The sequence below is a fragment of the Babylonia areolata genome, chromosome 18, assembly GCF_041734735.1.
Source record: "Babylonia areolata isolate BAREFJ2019XMU chromosome 18, ASM4173473v1, whole genome shotgun sequence".
NCBI classification, from domain to species: Eukaryota; Metazoa; Mollusca; class Gastropoda; order Neogastropoda; family Buccinidae; genus Babylonia; species Babylonia areolata.
This window is the reverse complement of record NC_134893.1, coordinates 62,360,412-62,374,444: the sequence shown is the minus strand read 5'-3', so window position 1 is coordinate 62,374,444 and position 14,033 is coordinate 62,360,412. Positions and strand designations below refer to the sequence as shown.

The 14,033-nt window shown below is 44.3% G+C and overlaps 1 protein-coding gene across 3 annotated transcripts in view; it reads right to left on the bottom strand.

Moving 5' to 3' along the window:
• The window catches only part of LOC143292984 (protein Njmu-R1-like), a 145,810-nt gene that overhangs the window by 127,807 nt on the left and 3,970 nt on the right, over window positions 1–14,033 (bottom strand). The window lies entirely within an intron of this gene.

The window sequence follows — 14,033 nt, the reverse complement described above, 5'->3', positions numbered from 1 at the left end:
ATGTATATAAAAATTAGAATTGTTGATACAGCCACAGGGAATTATTCCAGTTGGGTTGTGGGATGTTAATGCAAAGACCACTGAATTAAAAAGGAAATTTTATCATATTTTCTCAACTACTTACTGTATCATTTCCTCAAAACTGTATGGATATAACTGGGTTCTAAATTCCATTGGAGCAGTAATCTGCAGCTTAGTATGTGGAAACTGAGGTCAGCTTATAGTTTGTATAATCAATGTGTCATGGGATTAAATTAGAAATTAAGATTAGGACTAGGAGGGAAAAATGTTGATGTTCACAATCATTATGAAAGCCTTGGTGAAAACTGTTCAGTATGACAAAGAATTTCTCTTCAGAGCTCTATAATAACATCGACATGACTATCGTTATTTGAAAGAAGGACGGCTTTGAGCATTTTCATACAGAACCTAACAATGTATGGCCAGTAAGTTTCTTGTTCTTACTGACATGTAAACTTAGTCATGCATGAACACCACAATGGTTGCCAAGGTGGGTAGCGTATCAAAAAAAGTCAATCATTATTTTTCTTATCTGTATTATTACTGTTTTGGTTGAGATTATTCTATTGTAATAATTTTTTATTGTTATTATTTTTGGTGTTATTACATTTTGTTATTTCATCAATGTTAGCATTATTACAATAATCATACAAGAATGACTGAAGAATGATTGAGAGATCACAGGAAAATTCTCACTATGGTATTATCTTCATCAAAGGCTAATCCCATATTATTCCATGCATCAATGAATACTGAATTATGTTGTGTGGATACACTGATTTCTGTAATATAATTCTTGGGCAAACCAGGGATACTTTATCTTTGGGTCATAGTATAATCCTTCTGGTAATTTAAAAAAAATTATTTTGATAGAAAAGGACATGACTTTGAAACCATTTCATGCAGTGATTAATATGGCTTTAAGAGTGACATTATATAAACACCGCACAAAAGAACTGTCAGTTGTGTGTCAAAACCTGGGTCTCTGCAAATAGTTTTCCTGCCCACTTTGCAATGTTGTTTGTCCATTTTGTCTTCCCCTCCATCTCCTACATTTAACAGTTCCCTGGAGGACTGTTTTTAGCAAAGCCACTGAATCTTGTTACATTGCAATATATATTATATATATATATATATATATATATATATATATATATATATATATATATATATATGCAAGCATATAAGCCTCACTAGTGCACTGGGATATGACAATGTTCGGCATCTGCCAAGCAGATGTTGTGTAGTGAATATAGATTCATCTGAAAGCAGTGACATCTCCTTGAGAAACAAACTGAAACTGAAAACTACATGACCATATCAGCATTTCAGTCTTGACAGTGCTGATGTTGTCTTTGCAACTCTTGAGGGGATGTCTGGTTTGGATCCTTCATTGTTGATGATGGTGTGTGTCCATCGAGATCGATGATGACCATCGTTGTCATCCAGCTGGGGGATGGGGGGAGGGTGGTGGTGGTGGGGGGGGATGCTCATGAATCTATCTGTGAGTGCGCAGATGGCTGAATAGTCCAATCTGCGCACGAAATGTTCGCTGACAGTTGGGGCAGACAAAGAGAGGCATATCATTGTCAGGGAGCTTGTTTGCCCGTGACTTTCTGGCCTGCCTCTTCTGAACAGCTGCAGCAGTCCTGTTGGCCATGCACAACTTAGCACCTTTGTGCACAGCAGCGCGCCATTTGCCACGGTCCACTGCAGATTCCTCCCAGGAGTCAGGGTTGATATCAAACGCTTTCAGAGAGACTTTCAGAGTATCTCTGAAGCGCTTCTTCTGACCTCCGTGTGATCTCTTCCCTTGTTGCAGCTCGCCATAGAAGAGCCTTTTGGGCAGCCGATGGTCTGGCATGCGCACCACGTGTCCAGCCCAGCGAAGCTGGGACTGCGTCAGGATGGTGAAGATGCTGGGAAGGGTGGCTTTTGCAAGCACATCCGTGTCTGGGGTCCTGTCTTGCCACTTGATGTTCAGTAGCTTCCTTAGGCATGTTGTGTGGAAGTGGTTCAGCTTCTTGGCGTGTCGTTGGTACACTGTCCAAGTTTCGCAGGCGTACAGTAGTGTGGGGAGAACTACTGCTCTGTAGACCTTTAGTTTGGTCTCAAGACCAATGCCTCTTCTGTTCCAGACATTTGCATGAGTCTACCAAAAGTTGCGCTTGCTCTTGCAATCCTGACATTCACTTCATCATCGATGGTCGCATTTCGTGACAGTGTGCTGCCAAGGTATGTGAACCGCTCCACCGCACTGAGTCTCTGACCGTTGACTGTGATGTTGGGCTCAACGTGGGGTTTCCCTGGGGCTGGCTGATGGAGAACTTCAGTTTTCCTCGTGCTGATGGTAAGGCCGAAGTTCCTGCTGGCAGTGGCAAATTTGTCAACACTGAGTTGCATGTCAGCTTCAGATCCAGCGTTGAGGGCACAACCATCAGCAAACAAAAAGTCTCTGATGATGTCTGTCATGACCTTCGTTTTTGCTTGAAGCCTTCTGAGGTTAAACAGCTTGCCATCTGTTCGGTACTTCAGGCCAATTCCAACATCGCCATCTCTGAAGGCATCAGTAAGCACTGCAGAGAACATGAGGCTGAACAGTGTTGGAGCCAGGACGCAGCCTTGCTTGACATCATTTGTGACAGGAAAAGGAGCAGATGTTTCGCCACTGTCCTGGACTCGAGCCTGCATGCCTTCATGGAATTGGCTGACCAAGGAAATAAATTTCCGAGGGCATCCATACTTGGCCATGATCTTCCACAGTCCCTCTCTACTCACGGTGTCGAAGGCTTTAGTGAGGTCGACATAGGTGGAGAACAGAGCAGCATTTTGCTCCTGACATTTCTCTTGCAGCTGCCTTGCAGCAAACACCATGTCGGTGGTTCCGTGCTCTTTCCGGAATCCACATTGGCTCTCAGGCAAATGACCTTGGTCAAGGTGTGCTGTGAGGCGGTTTAGTAGGATCCTGGCAAGTATCTTGCCTGCGATGGAGAGCAAAAAAATGCCCCGATGGTTATCACAGGCTTGCCGGTTCCCCTTTCGCTTGTACAAGTGAATGATACATGCATCTTTGAAATCCTGGGGGATCGTCTCTTCTTTCCACATGAGTGAGTACAGCTGATGGAGCTTCTCAGTCAGCACAGTGCCTCCATCCTTGTAGACCTCTGCTGGTATGGAGTCTGAGCCAGGTGCTTTGCCACTGGATAGCAGACGGATTGCTTTCTGGGTCTCAAGAAGTGTTGGCGGATCGTCCAGTGCTTCGTTGATGGGGACTTGTGGGAGACGGTCTATGGCTTCATCATTTATAGAGGAAGGGCGATTTAAGACACTGTTGAAGTGCTCAGCCCAGCATTTGAGAATTTTCTCCTTCTCGGTGATCAAGGTATTCCCATCTGCACTGAGGAGGGGGGATGATCCTGAGGATGTGGGGCCGTAGACTTCTTTTAAGGCATCATAGAACCTCTTCATATCGTGCCTGTCAGCATATCCCTGGATCTCATCAGCTTTGTCACTCAGCCACTTATCCTGCATCTGACGTAACTTTTGCTGAACAGTCCTGCGGATGGCATTGTACGCATCCTTTTTTGATGTGGACTTTGGGTTGCTCAGGTAGGCTTGATGCAGACGGCATTTCTCATCCAGAAGCTGCTTGATTTCATCACAGTTTTCATCAAACCAGTCTTTGTGCTTTCTGGTCATGGGTCCCAGGGTCTCTGAAGCTGTATTATAGATCAGCTCGCGCAGGGTCCTCCAGTCAGACTCCACATTCTGGTTGTCCAGAGAGGCGGATTCCAGACGATCTTCCAGCAGCTCCACAAAGGTCTGTTTGATGGTGATGTTTTTCAGCTTAGCGATGTTGAGCCATTTTGGAGCCTTCTGGCCTTGGGGGCGTCTCTTGGGCTGGATTCGAATATTCAGCTTCGAGGCTACAAGGCGATGGTCTGTCCAACACTCGGCGCCGCACATGGTCTTTGTTACACGTACATCTTGCCTATCCCTTTTCCTGACGATGACGTAATCGATGAGATACCAATGCTCTGAGCGAGGGTGCATCCATGACGTCCTGTTACGGGTAGGGAGGCAGAAAACTGTGTTGGTTATCAGCAGTTCGTGCTCTGCACAGGTCTGAAGCAAAAGCAATCCATTTGGGTTGCAGTGGCCCACGCCATACTTTCCAATCACTCCATCCCAGGAGATGTAGTCAGAGCCAACTCTAGCATTGAAGTCCCCAAGAATGATGAACTTGTCTGCTTTAGGGATAGCAGCAATGACAGAGTGAAGGTCCTCATAGAACTTCGCCTTCACTTCATCCGGGTTGGTCATGGTTGGGGCGTAGGCACTGACAATGGTGAGGTGCTTCTGGCCAGATGCCAGTGGGAGTTTCATGGTCATAAGCCTATCGTTGACTCCCTTTGGGATTCCAGCTAGCTTGCTGACAAGTGCTGTTTTTACTGCAAAACCAACGCCAACCTCACGTCGCTCTTCACTTCCTCGTCCACTCCAGAAGAAGGTGTAACCAGATCCCCGTTCACAGAGCTTGCCTTCGCCTGCAAGCCGAGTCTCACTCAAGGCTGCGATGTCAATGTTGTATCTGGCGAGTTCGGATGCAACTAGTGCCGTTCTCCTTTGGGGTCTGTCCGCGTTATCTCTGTCCAGGAGAATCCTTATGTTCCAAGCACCAATGGTGAGAGGAACGATCCTTGTTTTTTTCTTTTCTTTCTCTTTGTTTCGACCACTGATGTAGGGTCCCCACCAGCCGCGGTATGCTAGCCAGGGTGATATGGAGCAGGCAATTTTTAGGGCACCTTTTCTAGCCCCTTCCTCATGCCAGGGAGGTGAGCAGTGCATTCCTAAAGAGGGCTGCTTAGACGCTCAGACGGCTGCCGAGATCCATCGCTGCTCCTGTCGATGAAGAGCGACCCTATGGCCTGAGCCGCCTGCGTGCAGGTCTGCGGCTGCGACTGCCAGTGTACCCACACCTGTCGTTTCATCGCTCGCCTGTCGCCACAGGACTTGGGGGTGATGAAATGATGAAGGATGAAAGGTCAGTAAGGATGACCGATGACTTGCGCGATGAGTTTGTTTAAAGTGAAGAGGAGTTGCGCAACGTCGACCTCACTCTCTCGTCCGGGTCCATCAATTTCCAGTGGCAAGACTAAGTCGAGACGACTGGAGGATGAGAACGGATGCAGTGGATGACCAAGATATCCTTTCGGTGTCTCATCTTGCTCTCTGCACTCCACAGTGCGTTGCTGTAACTACCTTCATCTCCGTTGAACCGATAGGTTTCTTCCGCAGATTCTACCGGATCCAGACTTCGCATGCATGGGTAGACACACCCCGGGGGCCAACTGCGTGTGGCATGCACACAGCACGGTGGAGCTAGATGGCCGTCGGTAGCTCTCCTGAGCCGACGCCCTTTTATGGATCTTGCTTTTAATTCCATAAGAGTGTCTAGCCACCTGCCTCACCAGTCCCGGAAGGGAGTGGTGAGAGTGCCGGTTTAGTCGCCGGCAATCCGACCCTGAACAGGTTGTACTGGATTTCTGGTTACCAGTAGCAGATCTAATGACCTGACCTGACATGTTGTTGATGATAGAATCCTGTAAGCCTACCATTTCTTGCAATCCCACGATTTCTCTCATTGTGGGATTGCGAAAAATCGTGGTTGTTCCCCTTCTCAATGGGTGAGAAATCATGAGAAGTCCCCTTTATTTTTATCAAAAATATTTTCTTTATCATCGGAGTTGGTTTCTTGTCTTTTCCCAATGCAAATCTAAGAGAAAAGTGAGAGATAAAAAAAGAAACGAGAAATGGGGGAAATGACAATGACCATATGTAATGACAGTGGCGTTAGCAAAGATATCAACAATAGATGGTGATGTGATGGCACTGTACCAGTTTTTCAAAAAGTGTGAATGTATATGTATGACAGTGAGTGAGTGAGTGAGCGTGTGTGTGTGTGTGTGTGGAGGGGGGCGGTGGGGGGGGGGTGGTTGTGTGTTTCCTTATGGTTGATTTGGTCTTCTTTCACTCTGTTTTTAAAATATTTTCATATTTTTCATATTTTTAAGTGTCTTCTAATAAACCGAGAATCTATTTTCACGCAATATTGCATGCGAAAGGATGCTGACACAGATGACAAATGAGCAAGCATGAAATGAAGAACATTCTAAATAAATGTGACAGAAAAGGTTTTATCATGACAAACATCAAAACTATTTGGTCAAGTCTTCATGCTCCCTATGTGAGGGTAAAGCACTGTGAAACACCTTTTTTGCTATCACATTTATGTAGAAAGTTAAATCATTCTGATGTTTTCCCCAACTTCCAGAAAAGATCTGGTTCAAGTCATATTATATCATATCATATCATATTATATTATATTATCATAATTATGTTATATCATATTATATTATATCATAATGTATTGTAGTATATCATATCATATCATATTTCTGTTCGAGTTATACACATTGCCTGAATTTCATTGTTTGCTATTGATTCTGATGTTGAATTTGAGGCTGATGCATTGCAGTGATCCATCTTATGTGAAATACAATAAACAGTTTGTTTCAGTGTCATTACTGTGTCTTTGCTACCACCACTGTCATTATCATGATCGTCGTTGTCATCGTCCTCCTTCTTCTTTTTCTTTTCTTTTTCTCTCTCTCATTCTTCTCTAAGATTTGCATTCGGATGAGACAAGAAACCAACTCCAATAATAAAGGAAATATTTTTCATAAAAATACGGGGGACTTCTCACAATTTCTCACATTCCTACGATTTCTCTCAGAGCCAAAGATATCGTGGGGGCGCCCCCCATGATTTCTCTCACAAAATAAGAGAAATCGTAGGATTGTGAGAAATCGTTGGCTTACAATCCCAGATATATGAAATGTTAAACAGTTCCTAGCTTCTGTCTCTGGACAGTTATATCAGCAGTGATGGTGGTATGTGGCTGGCCATCAACTTGGTCATTTCGGCGCTGATTTCCATGCCATGCCATATCTTGCCGATGTTTCATCCAGTCTTTAAACAAGCTGGGCAAGTTCTTGCTAATTGTGTCAATAGCGTCAATGACGTCTGTGAAGCGAAGGTTTGTGATGGTTCTTCCTCTAATGTTGACAGTGCTGACATGAACTTCAAGCACATCGGTCATGATGCATTCCAGAAATACGTTGAAAAGCATGAGAGACAGCAGGCAGACGACTCCAAGAGAAGTTTGGAACCACTTATCACACTGGTTGCTTTGGAGTAAAGTTGATGTATGGTGCTGATAAGCTTTTGTCCAATATATATTTTTTTCATTGTAGCCATAGTACTTCCAACCAGGCTCTTGAAGACTATGAAGACATGGTAAAATTACCTCTTGTACTATTTCATAGTCTCGAGAGTGCACATATGAGATTTCTTGAAGCAAGTTGTGAGATGAAGCACCCAGCCTCCTTTAGTTCTCAACCTGGGTTGCTGTGCCAAACAACAAAGTAGTCAGAACGAGGCTGCCCATTGGAGTAGTGTCCCTTGAATCATTTGCATCTTAGTCAATACAATTGTTACTAGATGTACATATACCACACCTCCCCTTTGAGATCACTTTAACTTTCTAAAAAAAAAACCTTTTTTTGTGAACCAAGTCAGCAATTTTTTTTTCAACAATGTTCATATGAGTTCTCCCTTTCACAGTTTGTGAATGTGTAATTCTTAATTAACCCTTTCGCTGCCAGGAAAATAAGATTTAAGTGAAATCTATTTGCCAGGGTTTTTTCACAAAAAACGGGTATAAATTTTCAAAAAATTCTGTGCTCTTTGTTATTGGAGAAAGACCCATAAAAGTATATATTTTCTGAAAGGTAAATGAATAAAGAATACAAAACACACGCTGTTTTCCCATTTTATATATTTTTAGTGACATGCTGTTGTTTTGAAATCAGTGTTTTGTTTTTTGTCACATTTTCAACTTGTTCATTACAAACATTAGTCAGGTAATTTGCACAAAAACATCATATTTTCTGGACAAATGGATATCTGCAAACACAAAATCATACTAGAACAACCACAATATATATATTTTTTTTTTTAAGAGATAGATACACAATACATTGTGACTTCTCCAAGTTGTAAGATGGATGTGAGGCCACGCCCCTTCAGTCTCCACCCCCCCCCCCTCCTCCTCACCCCTCTCACATGGTCACTTGATTCAGTTCTCATCAGACCGCGTTGGCTGCGTGCCAAGAATATTGCTCTGCTGCTAATTCGGTCATCTGTCGTCTGCTAACATCTGTACAGCTGGCATCACTCACTGACAGTCGCATCTTGGCCACTCTCTTGATTACTCCCTTTATTTTCTATCAGATCGTCCTATAAATGTTCATCTCTATCTTCTCCTTCGAATTTACGCTTCAATTCTTTCTGAGCATCAGCTAAAGAAGGAAATCATGGTTGATTTAGTTCGTCACGATCGCATGTCTTGAGCACGGCGTCAGTCCGACATTTTGTTGAGCGAGCGAGGAGAGAAGTCAGGCAAACACTTGGACAGTGACCCAACCAAAACGTTCAAATAAAGGACTGCTTCATGACGTAGATGGGGTTTCTAGCTATGAATAGAATCTAGAGAGATTCCCCAGGCTAAAGCTACCACTATTTTTGCCAAGGAAGTGAATGCAAACCAGGGAAAAGTCAGAATATTTCGATGACAAGTTATCTCGTCATGCAGGCAGCGAAGCATACATGCTTGCCATGACGAGTTATCTCGTCATGCAGGCAGCCTAGGGGTTAAATCCAGTCTTAATTAAAGATATCAAACACTGTTTAGTTCATTCTTCACAGCTTGAGCTTGTCAGGCTTCACAATTTGACATCCAAATCTGAAGAATTGCTGCCCATGCCCTGAAGGAGTGGCAGGTAAAACAGAAGGTGCCGTGGTGGGACTGGCTGCTGGTTCCTGCTGATGTTGTTGAATTGTTGATTGAGGGGTAGATGGTGTCATTAGTGTAGCTGGCACAACCGGTGTTAATCTTGTTTGACTTAATGACTTTCTTCAAGTCATTGGCTAAATGGTGTGTTGTCATTTCTTGCTAATGGAGTGTTAATAACTGCAGTTCGGTTGTGCCTGATGACAGTGTCCCTTCAGGTGTTTTTATGAGGTTATACCATGGATAACTGGTCACTGAAATGACATCACCAGGATGCTGCATGTCTCTAATCCAGACAGAATCGCCTGCTTTGAGAGCTGGGAGATCTTTTGCAGCATGATGTTGATTATAACTGAAGCAATGTTCTTCCTTGCTGGCTGCTTCCTTGCTAACAATAGCCGTAGTCAGGAGTGGAGGGTCTGAGGGTTGAGGTAAAAACTGGTACTTTTGTCTGGAGTTTTCAGCCCATGAGGATTTCTACTGTGGATGAGTCATTTTGTAGAGGAGCTGCCTTGTACATAAGCAGTGCCATGTATGGGTCTTTGCTCTTTTTCAGTAACTGTTTGATGGTCCTGACTGACTGTTCAGCTTCTCCATTGGCTTATGGGTGTTTTGGTGAGCTGGTCACATGTGTGAATCCATACTCTGTTGCAAATTTTGCATATTCATGGCTTGCAAACTGGGGACCATTGTCGGAAATGACAATATCAAATATTTCTTGCGCAGTAAAGACATTTTTCACTTGATGTATAACAGCTGCACTGGTGAGATTGTCGAGGAGCTTGACTTCTGTCCACCTATAGTGATTGTCCATAATGATCAGGCAAGTTTTTCCATACAGTTCAAGAAGATCCATTCCCAGCCATGACCATGAACAGGCAGGGAAAGATGAAGGTAAGAATGGTTCTTTCTGCTCCTGCTGATGAATGGCGCAGGTAGAGCACTTGTTCACCATTTCCTCAACGTCTGATGAGATATATGGCCACCAGACAGAAGAATGCGCCAGTGTGTGGCATTTAGTTATACCAAGATGTCCCTCATGAAGACAGTTCAAGATGTCCATCCTCATACATCTAGGGATGATGAGACAATCGTCAAACAGGAGAAGGTCATCGACAATGGTAAGATATTTCCAGTTGAGCCAGTACTGCTTGAGTATTGGCTTTTCAGGCATGTAGACTGGCCAGCAATAGCCAAGTGGCTTAAGCATCGGACTTTCAATCTGAGGGTCCTGGGTTCAAATCTCGGTAACGGCACCTGGTGGGTAAAGGCACCTGGTGGGTAAAGGGTGGAGATTTTTCCAATCTCCCAGAACAACCTATGTGCAGACCTGTTAGTGCCTGAACCCCTTCATGTGTATACATAAGCAGATCAAATACACATGTTATAAATCCTGTAATCCATGTCAGCATTCAGTGGGTGATGGAAATAAGAACATACACAGTATGCACAACCCCGAAAATGGAGTATGGCTGCCTAAATGGTGGGGCAAATGAATAAAATGGTCATACACGTAAAATGTTACATGTTCATATCAGTGTTTATGTGTGTGTAACTGAAAACTCATTGAATGACACAGGAAACGAATGACGAGCGCCAAAATGGCAGCTATCAGTCAGCTCTACCCAGGTAGGAAGCCTGTTGTGCAAATGACTCTGTGTTTGTAAGGAACTTAAAGCTTGGTCTCCGACTGAGGATAGGTGCTATATAAGTACTCATACTATCATCTCTGCAGTACTCTTGAACTTGCTGTACCACATCTTCAGCTTTTTGTGCCTCACGGATTTCTTGCAGCTTCCTAGTTGTTGCTGGGAGAATATCGATGCTCTTTTTGGTGAAGACTGTTGTCCCATTGATGAGGTAAATGTCAGCGGAGTTCAAATTACTGACGGGCGCTCTGGACAGGGCATCAGCAGTGATCTGCTTCTTGCCTTCAACAAAAATGACTTTCGGGTTGTAGTGCATGAGTCAAAGCCTGAAGTGTAGTATGCAAGGCAGCACTTTGTACAGTTTGGTGGTGTTGAGGAGTGGCACCAAAGGCTTGTGATCACATTCCACCGTAAAATCTAGGCCCAAGATGTAATCGCTGAACCTTTCACACGCCCACGTGGTTGCCAGTGCCTCCTTTTCAATCACAGTGTAGATCTTTTCTGCGTCACTGAGGGAGGGTGAGATGTAATATACTTGCCTCTGGGACCAATCATCTTGAATTTGTAGCAAGACTTCTCCAATGCCACTGTTTGAAGTGTCAGCTGCAATATAACTGTTGACCTTTGGGGTCATAATGGGCAAGGATGGGTGGGGATGTGAGCAGTTCTTTCAGTTTTTGGAAAGCAAATTGCTGAGGATGATCCCACACCCAGGCATTGTTCTTGCAAAAGAGTTGACGCACAGGTGCACTGATGTTAGCAAGTTCGGTAAAGTATCTGGCAAGTTGATTCACCATTCCCATGAATCTCTGAAGCTCTGTGATGTTGGTCGGCACAAGGAATTTATTGCTTGATAGCCTCTACCTTGTCAGGATCAGGATGAGCACCTTGGTCATCAATGTCATGACCCAGAAATTACACTGTGCCTTTTGAAAACTCATTTTTCATTCAGGGTAAGTCATGCATCCTGTAGATGCTGAAGAACTCTGACATGCCGATCATGGGTGTTTTGCTCTGCAGCATGGTTAAGAATATTGTCCATGTGACAGATGACTCCATCCATGTTGATGAAGACTTCCGATATCATTTGTTGGAAAATTTCAGATGCGGAGCTCATGCCAAATGGAAGTCGATTGAAAAAGAATCATCCGAAGGGTGCGATGAAAGTTGTGAGTAGCTCTGACTCCGAACAAAGGGGTATTTGCCAGAAGCCAATCTTGCAGTTGAGTTGCGTGAAAAATTTACTAACCTGATTTCGCCAAGCTTTCATCAACAGAGGACATTGGGCAGACTTCTCACTGTACCACTTTGTTGAGCTGAGTGAGATCTACGCAAAATCAGACTGCTCCACTGTTTTTAGGCACTACCACAATGCCTAGCACCAGCTTTTTGGTTCTTTTACCGGTGAAATAACATTTAGCTTGACCATATTTTCTAGTTCCGTTTTCAACTTTGAGGAGAGGATACTCAATTTTCCTTGGTGTAGATAGGCAAACAGGTTACACGTCTTTGTTGAGCTTGATTTTGTATTCCTAGGAGATTTTTCCGAGACCCGTGAAAAGGTATGGAAATTCTTTCTTGAATTTGAATCTGAATTGAGTCATACACCTTGTAGAGATTTGGTTTGTAACCTGTATCTTTGATTGCATCGATGCGTTTAACAATACCTAGTTCAACACACGCTTTTTTTCTTTTTTCTCTGCCCCATCGCCTGCACCGTTTCAGTGGCATTACTCCCACACTGCTCATTTAGATTCCCCCATACACGGCCACACCCGGGTTTGTCCGTCACAGTTCCAGCATCAGCAGTCCGCAGGAAACCAACGATGTCAGGTCACCAAGAGGCCACACACCAGAGGAGACCCTGCACTGCTGCTGAGGTGCCTGTTCTGATTAACATACTTAGGACACCACCTACTAAGCCCCCTACTAACGACAATAATGGTTTAGTTGCAGACTGATTGAGCGTCCCTCCCAGAGTGGAAACCACCACATCCCCAAAACAACAGCCCCCTATGAATCTGCCGACACTGAAGACACTGACAGGACTCATCCCAAGCACAGAAGTGGAGGGGTATCGAAACTGAGGTCACCATGAGAGCAGGAAATGAAAGGCCACAGACTTTAAGACTGTTTTGTCTATATTGATGATGATGGAGGAGGAGGATGACGATGATGATGACGATGACGATGTTGCTATGGAGGTCCATTTTGGTTTGGGACTGTGTGACAAGGCTGTACTCTACGCTTCCTGTCAAAATGATATCCCAGCGTGAACCAGGCCCAAGAGATACAGACACTTGCAGTGTTGGTCAAGTAATTAGAGCATTACACCCAAAGACACATCCTTGAAGTGGATGACACTCAACTGTGTGGTCCCAGTCTCCCCATTTAAGCCTACAGCACACTCAACTCTTGGCAGGAACCGGCCACAGGCTGAAAAACCCACCTCCGCTGGGATTCGAACCTGCATCCTCCCAGCCGTCAGTCCGCAACGCTAACCACTTCGCCACGGCGGCTGGTTCCAACACACGCTTTTCTGCAAAGAGAGCAGGGCTGCTTGTCAAGAACATACACAGTCTCTTGAGTGGTTCTCCCATGATAACTGAGCTTCATATTCAGAGTGACAAGTGGAGACAGAGTTGATCCCCCTGGACCATGCAGAATTTTGCTGGAACGTTGAAGCGGTTGTCTTTGTAGCCAAGGTTGAGTGCTTCTGATGACATAGACAGAGCTCTGGTATCTAGCTTGAATGTTACTGGGTGACCTTTGACTTCCAGTGTCCCCTTCCACATGTCATTTAGATTGTTGTCAACAGACCCAAGAAAGAGTTCAGTATCATCACTGCTGCCGTCTTCAACGTAGTAGTTCAACTCTTCAAAGTTATCAGCTATAGCATTTGCATTCTCAGCCAGTTCATGGACTGCTTGTTTGCTGCCACTACGACATACTACTTTGTAGCGACCTCTCTTTCGGCACTGGGAGCAGATGGCATTTTTCACAGGACACTTGTCTCTGGGGTGTGGTTCCCAACCACAGTTGCCACATTTCTTTTGAAAGGAGCGTTGTGGGTATTGTTCAGGACATTTGCTGCTGAAGAAATGCGAAGAGTGGGCCTTATATTTATTTCTAGATGACCCATGTTGACTGACTGCACAGACTGTAGAGCTGGGTTGATCTCTGAGAAGAGGTTGAGATTCACGTCTGGCTTCTGCTTGCTTACTCAGATGGACAGCCACAGCAAGAGTAAGTTCTAGCTCAGCTGATAGTGTGTCATCCAGCATGCCTACAATTCAGTCACAAATTAGTTCTTCTTTCAGGACTCCATACTCACAGTCTGCAGCTATTACGTGAAGGTCTTGAATAAAGCTGTCAACTGATTCTCCTAATCATCGTTTTCACTGGTTAAATCTTGCTCTCAACAATATTTTTTCCGGCACAAAAGTGTT